Source organism: Muntiacus reevesi, chromosome 10, assembly GCF_963930625.1.
Source record: "Muntiacus reevesi chromosome 10, mMunRee1.1, whole genome shotgun sequence".
In the NCBI taxonomy this organism is placed as follows: domain Eukaryota; kingdom Metazoa; phylum Chordata; class Mammalia; order Artiodactyla; family Cervidae; genus Muntiacus; species Muntiacus reevesi.
Genome location: NC_089258.1, coordinates 81,847,932 through 81,869,311, shown reverse-complemented (window position 1 = coordinate 81,869,311; position 21,380 = coordinate 81,847,932). Strand labels below are relative to the sequence as shown.

Genomic DNA, 21,380 nt, shown 5'->3' with positions numbered 1-21,380 from the left:
GCGGCCCACCCTGCCCCGAGCACCCCCCTTCACAGAGCCGGCCTGGCCCAGGGCAGGTCTCCCCACGTGTGCGGAATCCCGACTCTCACGGTCTCTGCGCCGCAGTCTCACACCGACTGGTGCTCCCAGAGTGACAAGCTTGCCTTCCTCCTCCCAGGGCCTTTAACATCTTCAGAGGGATTAATGCTACACAACTCACACAAGAAAGCTCTGGAAAGCTTCATTATCTCTCTCTCGGACACTCATGGAGCTTTGCGGCTTTTGCAAAGTAGATTTCCCATCGCCCCCACTCCCAATCCATTGTATATTTATATGGTAGCAATAAACAATCTGAAAATGAAATTAAGAAAACAATTCTATGAACAATAAGATTTTCAACTTGAATTTTTTTTTCAGTCTCTCTAATGGAAACTGGCAAATGCCTGAAACAATAAAGTAAAAATTAACTTTTCAACTTCTGTGTAGCTAAATGAGTGTTGAAGAGATGAAAATGATTAAACTTCCAGACCATTTTTTGTAAGTGTGTAGCAGTCACACTTCTGAAGATGCTGACATTTAACATAGCACTGCCACTTTTGAGACACCTAAATGAGTGTTGAAGAGATGAAAATGATTAAACTTCCAGACCATTTTTTGTAAGTGTGTAGCAGTCACACTTCTGAAGATGCTGACATTTAACATAGCACTGCCACTTTTGAGACACCCTGTACCTCTCATAACCTGGGGAGTTCCTTTGGGGCTCTAAATTATTCCCTTCCAGTTAAGGGATGTCCTTCCATCACTCTACAGCTGTCTTTTCTTGATCTAAAGCAAGCTTGTCTTTGGTTTCTTTTTCAAGATTTTGAGGTATTATTCTCTGATAGAGCATTGTTTTTTGGACTTGAGTGTGAAATGTAAATACTATTGTCATGGACATGCAACTGAGATCACTTTACCATTCCTATAGGCTATACTCGTTCAGGAATCTGGTTTAGGGAATGTAATCTCACTATCTCTGGGGTAGAGTCAAGAGACCACATTTCATCAGACGCATATGTTAGATTTTAGTTTTTACAACCCTGATCTACATATATAAAGTGATACATTCATTTTAGGAGGGTTTATTTGTTTGCTTGATTCACCTATCAGAACATACATATAAAGGTAGGGGGTGTGTCTGTATTTTTTTTTTTAATGAAATAGATGTTATGAAGACTGTGGCTTCCTCTAAGACCTTCTCTTCTAGTCTGTTTTACTTACAACTTTTGTTGCTTGTGACTCATTATGTGGATTCACAGCCCACTAACGTGTTGATTATCAAGTCTGAAAAACAACAGACTAGGTATAATGAGTTAGTCAATACCCACCAGGGTTACCCTGTAACTCTTTTCTAGGCTTGCACCCCATGTTTTTTCATAGACAAGATGCAGGTAGAACAAAAGTTCCTCTCCCACTGCAGTGAGCCCCCGGGGGCCTTGCTGAAATGCAGCGTCTGCTTGGGCAGGGCTGGGGTGTGCGATTCTGCCTTTGTACCTGTGAAGATGTGGTTGGACCAGTCTGGGGGTGGCAGGCTAAGAAGAGGGGGTGCAGAGGAGCAGGATGGTGTGCAACACCTCCCCACCACCGCACAGCCCAGCTGCCTCTAAGCGGGAGGGGGGGCTACATTCACTGCACAGGAGGCCCCCTTACACTTCCAGCATCTTCTCCTCTGTGATCCGGACTCTTCTGTCCTTCCTCCAGAATCAACCTCAGCCAAAACGAGCAGGGACAAGGCCGTTCTTTTGGTGACTGCTGGGAAGCCCCCTGGATGGGATCACCCCAAATTGCGGACAACTACTTTGTCTGTCTGAAGAAAGCAGGGGCAGCAAAGATGACACCGGCCAACAAGAGAGTAACTGACTGACCTTTCGTTTCAGGCACTTGTAAACTGTGTAACCTGCTCATCAAGGTGGACACACTCACACTTCTGAATGTGACAGCAGGAAATCCTGGCGTTCAAAGCAAGATTTCATAATTCTAAGCCATGGAGTTAGAATCCCCACACTACGAAACACTGATGGTCACTGGCTTTCTGCACTTCCAGCCTCCAGAATTTGGAGGATATGTGTATTGATAAAATGAAAACAGTCTTAACTTTGGTGAGGCTGTCTTTTGTGGAATCATTTTGTGCACCTGTCTGGATGGACAAGGGAGTGGGCTCACCCACTGCACCCAAGCATGTACCTGGCACATACACATTTGATTAAAAACATGAACGTATGAGCATGATTTTTTTTAATGCGACATCTTACTTTATTAGTGGAGTTTTCATTACAGCATTTGCTTTATTGAATAGAGCAGGGTGCTTTAATAAGAGGGAGGCAGAAATGAAGAATGGCATCTTCCAAATCACACATATTCACGATGCAGAAGGGGAGAAGGGAGGGGAAGGGAGGCAAAAGAGATAGACAGACAGACAGACGGACAGGGCAGTGATCCCTGACCCCTGGGGGATGGGGCGGCAGGCGGAAGAGGCAGCTGACTGCGGCTGCCTCTTCCCACTCCCTGAGGAGCAGCATCTTAATGAAGGATAATGACAATCAACATGGAGTTTGGGGGAGATGGGGGGGTGAGGAATGGAACTGAGGTCTAAGGCAGTGGTTTTCAAGGGGGACGGGCAGTTATGCCTCCCATGTGAAAACTGGCATTCAGGATCTGAGACATTTTTCACCATCACCACTCAGGAGTGGAGTGATGAGGGCCTCCGGCAGGTAGAGGGTAGGGAAGCCGCCCAACATCCTACAAAGCTCAGGGCAGCCCCTACAGCAGAGCTGGCGGCCCCCAGATGTCTGCGGTGCCCACGTTGAGACCATGACCCAGGGGTACAAAGGTAAGCCTGACAGGAGCCAGAGGAGAAGCTACTAGGAAAGAGAAGGCACTCAGCAGGCGCACTGGGCTATTTCGGGCAGTGGGGCGGGAGAGAAGGGAGTCAGCGTGGAGGGAGGTGAGCTCAAGGAAGGGGGTCTGGCGTCGGCTGCCCCCTCCACTGGATCCCCAACCAATCTCCAGGGGGCTCAGTTCCACTGCTCCTGCTTAAGGCGGTCTAGACTCTTCCCAAGCGCAGGCTGGAGAGAAGCCAGCCATCCTGGGAGGAAATGCGCGCCCCAGGCGGCCCCGCAGGGTGAGGCGCCTCTGGCGGGAAAGGCTCGCGGGCGGCAGGTGCTGACTCGAGGGCTGCTCTTGGCTGCCCAGGTGGCAGTCCTGAAATGCCAGGAAATCAACTGCCTCTGCAGGCAGTCCCGCACCAATGCCCGGCAGGTCCGGGTGGATAAGGCCCGGCCCCGCCTCTGGGCTGGGTAACCAGGAGGCCCGCTTCACGCTGTCCCCGGGGCTTCTCAGTGGACCCGCGGCGGGGACTTGTTTGGTAACACCCCTCACTGGCGGCTATTCGTGTCCTGGCCCCCTTTCCCCACTCTCATATGGGGGCTTTCTTCACCGTCCCCCTAAACCAAGTTGCATTTCAATTCTCATCTCAGGGTCTGCTCCTGAGGAACCCAAACTCTTAATGGCAAGTCTTTTGAAGGGACACTGAGGTGTCAGTGACTTGATCCTCAGGCTCCTCGGATGTGGGAAATCTCTGATTTCTCAGTCACCCTCTCTCAGAGGGTCCGACCTTCCCACCCCCAGGTCCTGAGAACAGAATCCTGGGATCCACGGAGCCACAGGCTCTAGACCTACTCCTTTCAGACCATCAGAAACGTGGCTCGTGCCAAGTACATCCCAGTCTCTCCCACATCGTTAGCTCGAGGCTGGCAGGGAACCCAAGCCCAATTCCTATGAGTCTCAAGTGCCCCTGAAGTCAAACCTCTGCAAGAACTTAAATAAGTAACACTTGACCCTGGGAGGGAGGTGTTACTCTAGTGCCGGGAACAGGCAAAGCTGAAAACAAGGGCGGCCGCGGTTCAAATGAACTTGGATGGATTACCAGGGGGACTGAAAACCACGGAACAGCAACACGGAACAGCCATTTCAAACCTGAGCGAGACAAAGGAGACACGTGAACTGTAAACCCCCTCTGGGCGACGTTAAATCACTCATCTTCCCTGCAGTGGGCATCCTGAGATGCTAAGAAAGCTCAAGAAAATGCTCGGAGTTTGAGGGACGTGATGGCGGCAGTGTATCAAGGGGCTCCCCACACCAGCAACAGGCTGGTAGTCAGCGATGCATCCAATGCCTTCCAAGGACTCAACTCTGCGGGGACCCGAGGCCTCCCCTGAGGGGGTCCCACGGTCACTGAGGATGGGCGTGCAGCTCAGGGTCTGTCCACAGGAAGCCATTCTTAAGGATGACTCTTTACGAGTCCCTTGAAGCCACTCTTCTCCGATTGTGGGTGTCGACTGGGTTTCATCTTTGCTGAGAACATCCACTTTGGGGCCCTGATTTCTTGCCAGCATAGGTGAGGAGGACGGGAAGATCTTTTATCTCAGTTCTTAGCTGTGTAAAGCTTTTTTTTCTTTCCTCCTTTCTCTTTTCTTTAAAAAAGGGAAAAGAACAGCAGAGCTTTTCTGCCGGGCAATCTATTCCCTTATTTATAATGCAGGACAGCAGCGCCTTGTAAGTGTATATTCTGGTTCATCTGAGGACACACGGTTGTTCATTTTAAAATTAGATTCATCCTAATTATACAAAAACAGCCTGCATGTGGTTGGTCAAAACAGCAGGGCAGCATTACTCAGCACCTACCTTCTGAGCCTGCCATCTAGACTCCACTAAACTTGTTTAGCACACAGCCCCTGCCCTCTTAGAACTTCAAATCCAGCAGAGAAATAGCCACCTCCTCGACCAGTGTGAGGTCTGGGCACTGAACAGTGAAGAAATCCATATAGTAAGAGATTTAACATGTACTATTACCTTTGGACAAAGGGTTGAAGGAAGCTGTCATTAAAGCGGTATGTTTCAGAAAGGAAACAGCAGAGATCATTTGGATCACAATCCTAATGAAGCAGGGCAGGCCTGGAGAGCTCCCTGAATGAAGGATGTTTGGAAGCTGGGTTGAAACAGAAGCAGTAAAAAATATATACTAGACTGTAAGGAACAGAGGGCTTCCCTGGTGGCTCAGATGGAAGAGAATCCACCTACAGTGCAGCAGACCCAAGTTCCATTCCTGGGTCGGGAAGATCCTCTGGAGAAGGAAATGGCAACCCACTCCAGTATTCTTGCCTGGAAAATCCCACGGACAGAGAAGCCCAACAGGCTACAGTCTGTGAGTTGCAAAGAGGTGGATATGATTTGCACAGACAAACAAGAGACAGAAGTTTGACTGTGGACAGCAGAAAAGCATCAGAGCAAGAAGCAAGAGTAGATGCTATGGGAAAAAAAAAAAGTCAGTAAGGTATCAGCTTCAGCATCACGCTCAGTCCAAGTGGGAGAACCAACTTTGTGTTCAAGAGGCTGGAGGCCTGGGAAGGTAACTGATCATCTATTATTTTTATTTTATGCAAACCCTGAGGGTTCCCTGAGTTCAATGACTGACCAAGAAAATATCTCTTGAGGCTGAAAAATGCCAGGACATCTCTAAAAAGTGGAGAAGAAAATGGCAACCCACTCCAGTATTCTTGCCTGGAAAATCCCATGGATGAAGCAACCTGGTTGGCTAAAGTCCATGGGGTCGCAAAGAATTAGACATGACTGAGTGACGGACACTTTCAGTATAAAAAGGAGAGTGTTACCAGTAAATGCATCCTAATGATTTAAAAACTGAAAAAAAGAATAACACAAAATGATCAAGGAAATTTGATTTCCTGCCTTTGGAACAATCAGGCTCCATACTTCTAGGGTGCAGGTTGACGTAACACAATCAATTTTACGACTCCTGAAATAATAAGATAACGATAAGACTGTTTCCCCATGTACCGCGCCCTCCCAGGCACTGTGGACTGGCAACACAGTTCATAACCACGATCTCATTTAGCATCCTCAACAAGGCTGTGAAGTAAGAATCAATACTGTTTTTATTGTACAGATGGGTGACTGGAGTTCAAGGTGGTTAAGTAACTTATCAGAGAGACTGCAAGCTAGAAGGTGGCAAAGCTGGGCATCCAACTCAACACCTGGGCGATGCCATCCCTCCACTCATAACTCTGGGTCTCCCTCCAGCATCCCAGCTCTCAACCAGGCCAGGAGCCCGGACCCCCGTTTCCACCCTCCCTGCAATCCACACTTGGTCTCTAAGAGAAGGGGACTGTCTCTCCTACCTGCTCTGCGACAGGACTTTAACATAAGACATTCCTGGTGCCCACACTGCAGGCGACCCTTTGCCCCGGGGATCCCGGTGGGGGGCAGTAACCGGTGGGGGAGGACTTGAGAAAAGCAGTTCTTTCTTATGACGGGAGAGCAAGAATTAACTGGATTCAAAAAGACACATGCACCCCAAAAGCAGCACTGTTCACAGTAGCCAAGACACAGAAACAACCTACATATTCACCTTCAGAGGAATGGATAAAGAAGATGTCATGCATACATATGATGGAATAACTGCTCGGCCATAAAAAAGAATGGACTAATGCCATTTGCGGAAACATGGATGCAACCAGAGATTATCAGGCTAAGTGAAGTAAGTCAGAAAGAGAAAGCCAAACACCACATGATGTCACGTACATGTGGAATCAAGAGAATGGCACAAATGAAGCTATCTATGAGACAGAGACAGAAGCCCTGCCAGAGACAGCAGACTGTGGCTGCCAAGAGGGATGGAGCCGGGTGAGGGGTGGATCGGGAGTTTGGGATTGGCAGATGCAAGCCACTGTATAGATGGATAAATAATAAGGCCCTACTGTAGCACAGGGAGCTATACTCAATATCCTATGATAAGCCACCATGGAAAAGAATATTTAAAAGACATATATATAATGCAATCACTTTACTGCACAGTAGGAATTAACCTAGCCTTGTAAATCAACTATATTTCAATTTAAAAAAAGTATTAGCTGGATTCTGTACTTGAGAGGCACTTTTCAGGATTAACTTCTTCATATTCCAAGTTTTAATTTTCGTGACCACTGAAAAATATTTCACAAAAATAGACTGTGCCATTATAGACAGCCCTGCTTAGGGTAATATAAAGGCAAACAATTCTTTCTTTACCTTTTCCATGTCCTTAGCATGATACCTCTGATCACTGGTTGGTCTTATTTCTTAATAAAGTACCAGTCCTCTTATCCTCAGAATAAGGTATTTTAATAATAATTAATTGATGTCTTCAAAAAGGTAAAATATGCACAGTTAGAAGGAAAGAACTTCTTTGCTCTTTTCACTGACCTCACTTTTATTATTCATTTCTCTCTTCCACTTTCTTCACCAGATGCATTTCTACAAAACTGGCTGAATATCTGATCAAACACATTAATACATTTATAATTTGGGGAGAAAACAAGCAAATGTCCTTTTTGATTAAAAAAAATTGGGCTTCTCCATTGTAGTAAGGAATGATAAATAGAATAAATACTAGGAAACTTGCTATTTTTAGTCACGATATTATGTAATGAGTCATTTATTTAAACTGTCTAAAGCTCTGTAAAATGATTCCAGGAAAAATGGCTTCAATTCCTCTGTCAACACACCAAGAATCAGCTCTGCCCTCTGCTTCCTGATAGCTCTACTTTACATTTTAGTTTCCTTTAAAAAATATCAGCACAAATGAGGACCTCCTGTATAGCACAGGGAACTCTACTCGGGGCTCTGTGGTGACCTAAAGGTGAAGGAAATCCAGGAAAGAGTGGATATATGTATGCATGCGTGTCCGTCACTTAGCTGTATTCAACTCCTTGTGACCCATGGACTGTAGCTCAGTCCCGCCAGGCTCCTCTGTCCACGGAATTCTCCAGGCAAGAACACTGGAGAGGGTTGCCATTGCCTTCTCCAGGAGATCTTCCTGATCCGGGGATTGAACCCAGGTCTTCTGCTTTGCAGGCAGACTCTCTACCATCTGAGCCACCGAGGGAGTCCACATGTTTATGTAAGGCTGATTCACTTTGCGGTACATCAGAAACTAACACAGTATTGTAAGCAGCTCTTCTCCAATAAAAAAGTTTAAAATATATCAGCGTCATCAGTAATGTGCCAGTTACCCCAGGCTTGATCAGTAAACCCCCAACACTATGTGCATATTTTGACCCATACAGATTTATCAAGAAGTTCAAGATGACAGTCGAAGACTCAAAGGAAAAGGCAGGTGCAGGCAGATTAGAAGTGACCCCGTAAGAGTGACAGGAAGGGAGAAAACAGAACGGGGTCAGCAAGGAGGGCGATCCTGCACTAAAACCCAGGCGTGGGTTACCTCCTCACTAAGGAGATGTTTCCACCACGTGCCAATGCCTCCAAAAGCACCAAGGCGGTGCTCTGAGGAGAGCCTCCCAAGAACGGAAAACAGTGGCAGAGAGGGGCAGACGGCTCCCCGCCCCCAGCCCAGGGGCGTCCGGGAGGCGGCTGTGTGTCCCGGCCCGCTTCACCAGGTGGGGGCCGGTGATCGCTCTCGCGGGTGGAAATGTGTCCCCTCCAAGCCGAGGCAGGGAAGAGGCGGGTGTGCTTCTGCACCGGCTCTGCCCTTCTAGGGGCCTGACGCACCGAAGACGTGACCTTGGAAGCCTTGAGCTGGAGATGGGGGGACCAAGACCCAGGAAATCGGGAGTCTCCGAAATTCACACAAGAGCAGAGCTCCTGCGAACAGCAATCTTCAACTTCACGTGGGTGAAAGATACAATTTTACTTTCTTTAGCCCCTGCGCCCTTTTTTATTTCAAAGCGTGATGTTTTCCTAACCAACAGGTGTGGCGAGAAAAGGTTAAGTGTCTCAATCACTTGAAATAATGCACAGAGTTTCTTTTTGCATGAAATTTGATAGAACCATAGCTTTTTAAGGCTAAAATTGTACAGCCCAATTTTAGCAGCTACTGGCCACCAATGGCAATTGAAAATGTGAAATGTGGCTAGCTGAGGCTGCGATCTGCTACAAGTGTAAAATATATACCAGATACGGAAGGTTTAATACAAAAAAGTAAAAATCTCATTATTATTTCATATTATGTCACTAATTTTTGAATTTATTAGATGAAATAAAATATACTGTTGAAATCAAACACACGGGTTGCTTTTTTACTAATTTATAACGTGGCTACTAAAAGATTTTAAAGTACCTATGTGGTTCACTTTATAATTCTATTGGACTCCTGCTGGGATAGCAGATGTCAGTAAATTTCAAGGCACTGTTTTTGTAAATAAAGCTTTATTGGTACAGAGCCATGACTATTTACATACCATCTAGGGCTGCTTTTCCACTGCAGAGGAGAGCTGAAAAGTAGGACTCTCAGAGTAGTCCTGAAAAGCTGAAAATATTTAATATAATGGCTTATTATGCAAAGTATTTGTAGAAGATCTCTTTTGGGTTACTAAGAAACAAGACCAACCAATGATAAGAACTATCATGCTAAGGACATATAGAAGGAAAAGAAATGATTGTCTTCGTATTACCCTAGGTAACGCTGTCCTTGACTTACAAGGGTTGTCCTTGTAAAATATTTGCAATATTTTTGAAAATTAAAATTTGCAATACGAAGAACTTAATCCTGATAATGCCCAGATAAAGAATAACTTTGAAATTGCCTAATTCACCTACTCTAACTACTTCATGACTAAGGAAATTAAAGCTCAGATAAGTGAAGAGACTTGCCCAAAATATTTTTATTCTAAATTAAGTGGTACTTCCATAAGGTCATTATTGTTCATTCATTCACTGATTCATACTCTCCACCCGTCTCTAATTTTGATCATTAAAGTAATAAAATCCCTATCAGAAAATCAACACTTAATAGCAGAGGAACCCTTGAGTAATATTGAGCAACAAATAGGCTGTAAGATAGTTTTTAAATTAAGCTTCATTTGAAAATACTTTATAGAGAACCTATCATGTAATCTGCTTTCAAATTAAACTTGAAATTCCCCCAAACGTAGAGCCAGCTTGCTAAAAATATTCCTTATTGGAATTAAATGTTAAAAATTTGCCACATCTTGGAGAAAGTGAAATCTGTTCCCCAAGATTTCAGAGCAACATATAACTGCCTGTTATAGCAGCTACCCTCATGTCAGTGTATTATTCTAGAACCTTTCACTGGGCTCACCATTTCCAGTCTCTGTCCCACTCAAGACCTATTCCAAAAAAAAAAACCCTTTCAAAATAAAACTCTCATACCCTGACCCTTAGTCTCTTCATGCCGTCGAGATAAAACCCACTTTCCTTATTTGGCTCGGAAAGCCTTCATCATGTGGCTTCCAGCTGCCCCCATGGCCTCATTTACTGTCCTCTGCAGGTCCAACTAAGCTCCTTTCAATCCCCGAATGTTTCACACTTTTATCCCGTTTCATACACTTGCATATGGTTTCCCCACTCCTAGACCTCTCTCCACTCCAGACTACTGGTCCCCACCCGCTACTGGACTCACTCCATCACAGAACTTATCTATATTGTAACTGACTGTAACTGTTGAAGCATTAATTCTACCACTGCTGGGAGAAGTTAATATTTAACACCTCACTGCAGGTCAAGCGCTACATTGTTGCATTTAATCTTGACTGTGTTACAGAGGAGACAGGGGCACAAGAAACAAAGTCAGGGAAAGACAAGATATAAAGCCACACATGGCCACTCTTAGCCAGGTTCTTAATTCCACACCAGTGGTTTTCAGTGCAGGTGATGTTGCTCCCATGAGACATCTGGCAATACCTGGAGACATTTTTCATGGCTGTAAGTACCTAGCGGGGTAAGAGGCCAGTGAAGCTGCTAAATATCCTATAATAAACAGTGCAGCTCCTCATAGGAAAGAATTGTTCAGTCCCAAATGTCAATGATTCAGAGGCCGAGAAACACTGCTCTATGCTAAATTAATGCCTGTAGATTGACCCAGGAGACTGAGCATCTCTATAGCAAGGATTTTTAAAGGTTCACCATGGGGTCTTGGAACCTGCCACAGAGCCTGGTACCTACCCAGCAGATGCCCAGTGCATACAGGATGGATGGGTGAACGGATGAATGCAGGAGTGAGGGATTAATGGATGGATGGGTGCGTGGATGGGGGTGGATGTAGAGATAGAGGGCTGGACTGAGGAAGGGACAGATTTCAGGAGAAAAGAAGTTTATTATTTTAAGGCTTGGTTTCTGTGGCACCTGAAATAAAAATAAGTCAGAAAACACATTTTTAATTAACAGTAAATGAATTCATATAGACTACATTCCAGAGGATGCCTTCGCCTTAGCAATACCTCACATGTATGAATCTGTAGTGTGAGATCACATTGACAAGCCAAAGGCCTAGGGTTATTTTTTCAAGAGTCCCTCACAGGTACTACACTACAGGGTGAATTGATATGCTCATCACCCACACAGGCCATAATTTAGATTGTTTTTTTGAAAGATTTCCTGTATAAGGTTCCCCTGGTATCTTTAAAAAAAAAAAAAAAAATATATATATATATAAGGATATATATATATATATATATGGATATATATATATATATATATGGATATATATATATAAGGATATATATATATATATATATAAGGATATACAACCGTGTGCTTCCTCCTGTTGTAACTACAATTCAGCTATAAATATATTATTCTAGATTTCCAGATGCTGGGAGTAAAATAGGGAGGAAAAATTACAACGAATCTTAGGCGAAATTCAAAAACGTAAACAAAAACATATAAGGCAGGAATAAACCATTCTCTGCCTGGAGTCAATTAATATATCGAAATACCAGAAATGAAGTCAAGAAAAGATACTTTCTGGTTATAACATTTCTAAAGTAACAGCGATTTAGCCTAATTTTTACATCATCACAACGGCAGCATTAATTGCTACTGAATACAAACTGATAGATTTTTCTACAGGAGAGCATAAAGGTTCACTGTGAGTGATCACTTGTCATAAAACGTAGTCGAAGGGGCTTCCCTGGTGGCTCAGCGGAAAAGAAACGGCCTGCCAGTGCAGAAGACACGGGTTTGATCCCCGATCCCGGAAGAGCCGACGCGCAGAGGAGTAACCACTGACCGCATGCTCTCCAGCCAGAGAGCCGTGACCTCCGAGGCGCCTGCAGCCCGTGTCTCTGCACCAAGAGAAGCCCACCGCCACAGAAAGTCCCGGCAGCAACAAAGACCCAGCACAGCCCAAAATAAACAATGCTAATTTAAAAATGTAGCAGAAGTTAAAGCCTGCCTGCTAAACCGCCTCAGCCGTATCCGACTCTTTGCAACCCCACGGACTACAGCTCCCCAGGCTCCTCTGTCCATGGGATTCTCCAGGCAGGAATACTGGGGTGGGTTCTCATGCTCTGAAGCAGACGGGACTAATTTTTAAGTGTGAGGACCATGAATTATTCCTCACAGCCTTTTGCAGCCAACGTTGGCCAACTGTGGTTTTACACACACACACACACACACACACACACACACACACAGAGGATATGCTGATCAAATAAGTTTTGGTTCACACTGTCCTTGTACACAAGCATGAAAAACAGGCTCTGAAAACACTTGCCTTAAGTTGTTAAACTGAGGACCTCCCACAGAGTAACCAGTAAAAAGTAAAATCAGACGAGGATGTCCCCAAACACTCAGGAGTGCGGAGGAGGACGGAAACTGATGACAGGATCTGCGGCTGGGGACACCAGCATGGCGGTGGCATTTCTCGCCATGGGAACCATGGCTGAAGCCAGAGACGAGCAGTGCCTTTCTCGCTGTTTGTGAGAACAGGACACAGGCTTGTCAGAGGAGCCTCTGCGAGTACGGACATGCAGGTGGGGAGATACTGATGCAGGCGGGAGAGAAAACGGAAAACGCTGACCCTAACCCAAGACCCTCACGATCGCTAACCTCAAACATGAACGGGTGAGCAGCTGTTCTGAACAACCAGGGCTGAAATCTGGGAAACAGTCTCAAGACAAACAAAAGGAAGGAGGAATGTATCAGGACCTCCCTGGGAAAAGTTCTACGTCACAAGGGTCAGAAGGCGCGATGGGCTCTGAAGGCCACGATCATACAGTCTGCCACCCAAACAAGGACCGTCTTCTCCACTCTCCTCAATTCAGACACTCCTGGGCCTCCAGAGGAGTCAGAGAGCGTACTTCTCAAATGAAGAAGATACACCTGTATACAGCATGTCTTTGCCCAAGCTTTTGCTTTCATCAGCTCATCATTCATGACTTTCTGAAAAAAGAAAAAAAAAAAAAAAAAAACCCTGCATTCTTGATCATGGAAGAGAAGCCATGATACCTGAAAGCTCTTTTTTTTTTTTTTTTAGAACTAGGAAGTTGAGTAATTAGTTCAGCTCAGTCGTTTCCTAATTGTTATATGTGCCCCATCTACAGTCCACTTTTGGCATACACTCACACACACACACATGAACACACATACATGCATATGTTATTATACATATTACTATACAGTTATCTACACAATGAAAATAATACAAATATTTTGTATGCACTGTATACACACATCCATATCTGTACATGAATATGTGTATGTCAGAGCCTCTGTCATGAAGGAAAAGCTATAGTATGCTTCCTGGGAAAGAGTCGAGATCCTGGGTCCTAACTCCCGGGTCTCCTGACTTGTCACTTGAAAAGGATACTTAAGTTCATAGCAGAGCTCAGCTTCTCACTCAGTAAAAATAGTGCCACAGAAGAAGAGCCGCCAGGACATAAAGTCTCCAAAGTGCCTTGAAATTAGGACAGTATGGACCAAACAACATTAGCATTAAATGTGGATCACAATTCTAGCTGTCAGTTGGGCAGATTCCTGAGAAGACGTGGAAATACTATTTGTGACTCGGTGATGCAGACATTCCCCCTCTTACCCACTGGCCTAAATGCCACAACTGACTAACACTTTAGGCCCTTAAGGTGGAGAGTGAGCATCCGTAATCAGAGATGCACCAGCCTAAACGTATTCAATCCCAGACCACATGGATCCCGAGAGAGTCCTGGGTGAATCGTGGTGCAATTTACACTAATACACATGGGTGGCGAACCTCAGAAAACCATCACCTCCTCAGATTAAAAGAAGTTTATTTCATCTAGGGGGGCCATGTGAGGGACCCCGACAGGCATTCCGTTCCATCACAGTGGAGACCATTTCAGAATTTCTCTGCATTAACATCTGTCTAGTGTCTCACAGTTCACTAGCCTACATGCTGAGCTGCAGAGCAACCAGAGGAGCCAGGCACACAGTAGGTACACAAATCTTTGTAGCCTGAAAGAGAAATCAAATCAGATAATTGAAATGAATTTAAATAAAGCAGGGAATTAACCTGCCATCTATTGTTCAACCAGCTCAAGCAAGAGAATAAGTCCTTCTAGCAAAATTCTCTGCTGTGATACGGACGTACGATGTAAGCCAGGCAGCAAACATTCACTTGAGCAAAACTAAGTCAGAAGATGACACCGGATACAGTAGCAGACAGGAAAGAGAACCATCTTCCCTTCTCCCCCTCCCATTCCTTCTTCCAAAGGAGCATCTCCCTGAACCCGGGTGTCAAAGCCTTGGCTAGATGCACTATGAGTCAAGGATGAGGAAACCCACAGCCCATCATCACCGTTCAGAGGGGAAGACAGAGGTGAAACAGACATAAACAAACAAACTGTCCTGCAGGTCGGTAACTACACAGTGTGTGCGCGTGCGCTTAGTCACGTCTGACTCTTGGCAACGCCATGGAGTGCAGCCCACCAGGCTCCTCTGTCCATGGGATGCTCCAGGCAAGAATACTGGAGTGGGTTGCCATTTCCTACTCCAGGGGATCTTCCCCAGCCACGGCTCGAACCCGCGTCTCTTCTGTCTCCTACACTGGCAGGCAGATTCTTTGTCACTGCACCACCTGGGAATACAGACTAAAGCATAAAGCATCGAGGCCACCTGCTGAGAGAGGTTTATGGCCGCAGGGTCATTTTCCAGTACCTGGACCTGAACCATCCTCTCAGCCTGCTCCAGTTTAAAAGCTTGGCTGAGACACTGGACATTTGAGAAAGTCAGCCTAAAGAACATGTTAACCATTCATTCCTCTAGCTTTTCTGAGCTCTATTTCTGCACTGGAGACAGCGTCCAAAATCTCCACCACTGAGCTATGGGAGCTCAGGTCCCCACAGCTAAAGTCCCACTAGGTGATTTTCCGTTACTATACTTTCTGCATCTTTTTTTCTCTTGCAGTCTGACTTTACCATATAAATAACTTTACTTCATTTTCTGTAGAAATGAAGTTCAAGTTACATGACATGCTATTTCATGGGAGTATAACTAGTTGGCACGCACGTAGAGGTACGTCCTCTACAAATGTTATCTGATTTATCCTTACAGGTTCTGTACACACTTGCCACCTCAGTGGCCCCCTCCCCCCTTTTCTTCCTGTTAACCTGGACACAGAAATTCAGAGCTAAATTAAAAACTGAAAAGCAATAAGCACTTATTTCAGTTTAATTTACGCCTAAGACTTTGATCTCTCTTCCTTTATAATTTTTACTGGTCTCATCACTTTGTGGGATTTCTTTTTACTATGCATTTACTGATACACGTTTCTGGAAGTCAATACTCTATAAACAAAAATAAATGACCAGAACCATCCACTGTAATTTCCTTCTAGTCTCCACTGTCACAAGTGTTTCCATGAATAGCTAATTTGAAGACTCCCCCTTGGGTATCACAGCTCTGTCACTTGCAAACTCTGATAGTGCAATATTTTCCATAATTATCAGGTTCAGAATCTGTTTGTGAAATGGGGCAAGGAGACAGGGACGAGGTTGACTGACTTAACTTACACGTAGGGTAGCGGCCCAGGGTATTGCCTCACCTACCAGCAAGGGTATCGTGTGCCGGGTCGTGACAGTCCCATCCGCCCCTTCCCCAACAGATACTTTTGCAGACCAGCGACACCACCACACGCCCTTGGTCCCCTCGGGGCTGCCAAGGCCAAAGGCACTGCCAGAACCTGCTGAGTGAGAAGGCATTGCTATCATCCAGTGATGTCTGTTCCCTGGAATCTCACTCTCGGTACTGACAATGCTCTGGAACTCATAAAGATTCTGCTGAAACCCAGGGAGTTGAAGGTCAGTGTCTTCAGGGAATGAAGGTAACATGTAAGACAAACTGTTGCTGAGGATTTCCAGGTACTCAAGGCAAATGCCCCCAGGAAGAACTCACAGAAATAACTGAGTTGTCACTACACAAAACAAGGCTAGCTTTCATATCAAAAGAGAGAAGCTGAACCACATACATATGGCACATACACAGTACAGATCTTGGCGTACCCCATTGATACCCACGCAGATGCTTACTTAAGTATTTTGGGGAACATGGGGTTTGGGCACAACCATTTGTTTACTCAACAAAGATCTATCCAGCACCTACTGTGTGCTAAGCACCAGTCAAGATGCTAGAGAATCATGAGTAAACACAGCAGTCAAGACCCTTTTTCTCATGGACTCTATATTCTAGACAGGGAAGACAAGTACTCAACAAGGAGCAACTGAAATGAGCAACTCAGATACCAAATAAGACCACGGAAGAGGGATACAGGGAAGCAAAAACAAGGCCAGGGTTCTGAGAAGCAACGGGAGCCTGCCTTGGCTCCAACGTCAGGGACGCGCTCTTAAAAGAAGCAACACACAGTCTTACAGTACAATGACAAAAAGGAGCTCAAGAAACCAGTCATCTTTACTCTGATTTCCTTCAAAAAGATGAGCCTACTAAAAGGAAATGTGCAATATCATTTGTGGCTCCACACGCCATGTTTTCAGCAACTGCAAAAATCCCAGGAAAGGAAAAGGATCCATGACCTTCTCCATTGGGAAGGAAAGTTCAAGAAACCTCCTTTTCCCAAAGTTGCGAAATTAAAAGGGATCAGTCTTAATTCCTCTCTAGAGCAGAATTTGCTACAAAGAGTCTAAAGAGGGGGAAATGGAATGCTAATTTCTCTTTTAATGTCAGTTACTTTATAAAAAATCATTTTTCAATGTCAATAAAATTATGCCTTTGCATTGTAATGCCACCAGGAATTGCTTTATTTAGGAAAAGTCTATGGCTAAATTCAGTATCATTTACTTTCACTTGTTGAAAAATAGAAGCAAACCACTTTTACTAGCAGAGGACACAACTTCAACATACAATTAAACTTTGAAACTCATTAAGAATAAGATTCTGATGATATCTATTCAACATGCACAAATAATAAATGACTGTTCACCAATGCCTTCACATATCTCATCTGGAATAAGTTGCTTGATATTGAATTGCTGTTAAAGTCAATTAAAACGCTTAGCCAACTGGCATGAAAACTCCTGAAAACATCCACTGCTTAGAATAACTTTCATCAAAACACCTTTTTCATTCGTGTTTCCTAGTCCCTGCCTTGTTTCAGAATCAGAGAGGCGAGCAGCAGTGAATCAGGGAGCTATCTGTCACTGTGAATATCCAGAATGAACCGGTGAAATATTTTGACTAACATGCAATTTGTATTACTTTGCAATCCAGAGCATGCTACATATTACTGCAATGTAAATATGCATACTAAAAGGTCAAATAATATAAAATTATTGCCCCAAAGGTCTACATTACCCAATATTCTGACACTATTAGAAACTGCTTTGCTGTTATTAATACACTATCCAAGGAATGCTTAATTTCTTGAACTTCAAAACAGGTCTTTAAAACGACTCTCACAAGCATCACAAGGATCAATAACAGGCTAAAGGGAAGACTTTGTTTCATGTGTTTACTAGGCTTAGTGTTTGAATCTTCACAAATTCTGTGTGTGAGAAGGGCGGGTGTCTGCTCAGGTAAACGCTTGTCTCTTCCTTTGCTTCACTTGATCAACTGTCATGATTCCAGACCCCACCTTGAACATTTCCCATTTGGGGAAAATTCTACATTGAACCTTCCAGACCCCAAACACTCACCCCACCTCCACTGAAAACAAATCAAAAGACTTAAGATTCAACACTAATAAGAACCTGATGATGGTCGCCGGGAAATAAAAAGGACCACATCCACCAGGAGCAAAAATTCCTCCAAATGAGACCTTCTCCGAAGGGGTGGCGGGGGTGGGGGAGAGCGCGCAGCTGGCACCACTGCGCGGATCGGAACCGACTCCAGACGGCCCAGGGGAAGGTGCTGCGTCAAGAGAAGCGAAGCAAGAAGCGCGACCCGGAGGCGAGCGAAATCGTCCGCAAATCCCCGAGGAGGTGGGCAGACGCCAAGTCGCCAGGCGCGGGCACCGGCGCACGCCACCCGCGGGGTCTGTGCCGCCTGCAAAGCCCGGAGCTCCGGGGCAGGAGACCAGGGGGCTGGGGGACCCGCCGTCCCTTTAAACCGGCTCCACCGCCCCCCCCGCCCCCGCCCCTCAGCCCCGCTGTCTGCCAACCTTTTCCGAACCCTCGTGTCATAGAACTTCCTCATCATGGAAAGTTCCACTGGGTTCGGCGCCGAGGATGCCAAACTCCGGGTCACAAGGAGTCTGGCAACCAGCCGGGGCTCGGGGTCCGAGGGCCACGGCCGCCCCAGCCGCCCCGCTCCGCCGCTGCCCACGCCGCGTCTCCCCGAAGGTGCCCGAGGCGGAGGGCACCTCCTCCCCGCGCCGGGCGCCCGGCGGCTGACACCCCACCCACGCCCGCCCGCGCGCTCGGCGTCGCCGCTCGCACCCCGAGGGGTTCCCGCGACACCCCCGCCCGCCGCCCTCCGGACAGCCGGGACTGTCGCCCCCGCACCCCCCGCCTCCGCGCCGTCCTCTCGCCGAATTACCGGGGCGCTGGAGCCGGCCGGGTGGGGCGCCCCCGCCGGGGGAGGCAGCCTGCGGGCGCTGCCCGAGCCCGGAGCTGGAGGGCCGCTTCCCCGGCGCACTCGCCTTATTCATGCAAAGTTAATCCCCGCCGCGTCACGGCCGCCCGCCCGAGGACGCGCGCCCGCCTTGGCCGAGCCCCGCAGTCTCCACCCTCCTCCGCCCCCTCCTCCCGGCGGCGGGGTCCCGGGAGCGCGTCCTGCAAAATGTCAACTCCCCGGGCGGAGAGGGGCGGCCGGGCCGGGGCCGCGCCGCCCGCCGGGGCCGCTCCACTTTTATAGGCGCGGGCGGCGAGCGCGGCCGGGCCGCCGAGTCCCCGCCTCTCGGGCCCGCGCGCCCGGCCCGCTCCGGGCCGCTGCCCTCCTCCGGCCCCGGCGCCCGCGCCGCGTCTGCCAGCCGGTGACCTGGTTTCCCCTCCGGCCCGCCCGGCGCTCCGACTCGCGCGGCGGCGGCGGCGGCGGCCCGGAGCAGGCCGGCCCGACTCCTCCCGGGGCGCCGCGAGGAAATGGCCTCCCGGCCGCGCGCCCCGGGCGCCCGCCGGCCCCCGACGCCCCCGCCCTCGACGCGCCCGCCGCGCCCCCCGGCCCGCGCGCCCGGCCCGCGCCGCCCGGCTCACCGCCTCCGCACCTGCCGCCCCAGGTGCGGGCGCCCCCGGGCCCCGTCCGGGCCGTGCCCTCCACCCCGGAGTCCTCCCCCGGCGGCGATGTCGCGGCCGTTTTGGTGGCCGCGCGTCCACCCACCCGGCTGCGTGCGCAGGGAGGCTCGGGCTCGGGCGTCATTCCTCTAGCCGGCAGAGAGGAAGGGCCGGGGGCCGGGGACACGGGGCCGGGAGGGGTGACTGCCAGAAGCTCGGGCTCCGCCGGGCCCCGGCCGCCGCGCTCCTCCCTCCTTCTCCAAACCACTTGTGGCGCGTGTCGGGGCCGACGCGGCGCTCTGGCTCCTCCTGGGGCCTCGCTCCCGCCGGGCGTCTGGCGGTCCCCCCCCCATCGCCAACCCCGGGGCTGGAAGTTTTGGAAAATACCTGGCTTGCGCTTGCGGGAGACACCCCCTCCGCACCACCCGGCACATCCTGGGAGCCCGGCGCGGGGTGGAGACCCCCGCACGGGTTCCAGAAAGACCGCCTGGCTCGTTTGTCTTTGCCCGGGACACGTCCAAATAAAACCCGGAAGACAAAAATAATTTATACTCTTGAAAAGTCCTGCCCGAGTCAGATACGCACTTCTAAAATCCACCCTCCACCCTAGTCCTGAAGGCCGAGGGTCCAGGCTGGGAGAAGAGGAAGCAGGCTTCTGCGGTTCTGGGCTAGAAGCGTGCTTGTGAAAATTCTCGGTACCCAGGAAACGAAAATGTCATCGGTCAGAAGCCCGGGTTGCCAGAGAGCTATTTGGACGACAGGGTATAATGATTTTCTTACAGATAATATTAAAATAATTCCGACTTCATTATTCAGTGTACACATGTATTAGCATAACCCACTGTTTTGACAGAGCTTTGACTTTTTTTAGCCTCACTGTCTGAACGAGGATTTATTGGAGAGTTTTCTAGATCTGCAGCCAGTGGCGTGTGTTCTAGTCCCAATTCTTGTGAGCGTTCCGGGGAAAGGGACGAGACGCCTCTTGACACAACTGTCAAGAATTCAGAAACTGCCCTGCTCCGGGGCGCAGCGTTTGAGCGCTCCAGGGAGTTGCAGACCCCAGGGTTCCCTGGCGAGACGGAGGGACCTCTCCTTTCAGACTCCAAGGACCTTCTTTCCCCCTCGGTCCTTGGCAAGAAATCCGGGCTTTTTTTTTCTTCACGCTGAACAAGGCGGCACCCTAGGACTTGCAGGGTTTGTAGCCGGAGAGAAGTTGTTCTCCTTTTGCAGGGAAGTTCCTGGGCTTTGCTCCAAAGCAGCCCGGGATGTTTTGGTTGGTTTGGAGGAAAGCTGTGGCGTCTGCACCATGTGAACCAAACAGGCGGCCCTCTGGTGGCTGACCGTGGGCGAAAGGCTGGCCACTGAGGGAAAGCCTGCCCTGAGAGGCCAGCACGGCTGACACCTGGTCTTTCCGGGGCCCTGGAGCCCCTAGAACTGCTTTGGAAGGACAGGAGGTGGGTGCTAGGTTCTAATCCGCTGGGGCTTCTTTTTTTTTTTTTTTTTTTTTTAATTTTATTGAAGTATAGTTGATGCAAAATATTGTGTTTAATTTTTGCTGCAGAGCAAAGTGATTCAGTTTTACACATCTAAACACTTTTTTATACTCCTTTCTATTATGGTTTATCATAAGATATTGAATATAGTTCCATATACAGGACCTTATGTTTATGTATCCTATAGTTTGCATCCTCTTCCCGAGTATAACTGGGAGCTCACTTCCTTCTTAAGTAGGAAACATCACACAGAGAACGGAATATAATAAAAGCTGTTGCTTCCCTTTGTTCCCTGACTTTGTTTTTATGATCTCATTTGGCCTGGAAACTTCTGAAATAAAGAGTAAATGAAAGCTAAATAAACAATGTGGCATTATTCAAGCAATTAATGAAGCAATGTTATACAACAATAAGTGAGGGTAAT

General features: G+C 47.6%; 1 protein-coding gene across 8 annotated transcripts in view; it reads right to left on the bottom strand.

Moving 5' to 3' along the window:
- The window catches only part of THRB (thyroid hormone receptor beta), a 407,560-nt gene extending 387,588 nt beyond the window's left edge, over window positions 1-19,972 (bottom strand). Inside the window, exons 1-2 of one of the 8 annotated variants that reach the window (XM_065947531.1) lie at window positions 19,570-19,719; window positions 15,852-15,988 (exon numbers count right to left, since the gene is read on the bottom strand). The gene's annotated coding sequence lies outside the window, so the exon portion shown is untranslated. Of the gene's footprint in view, window positions 1-15,851; window positions 15,989-18,792; window positions 19,043-19,569; window positions 19,720-19,850 lie in introns of those variants that run through there. The other 7 variants (XM_065947530.1, XM_065947526.1, XM_065947524.1 and 4 more) reach the window with 7 other exon arrangements.
- Window positions 19,973-21,380: the final 1,408 nt, after the last annotated feature.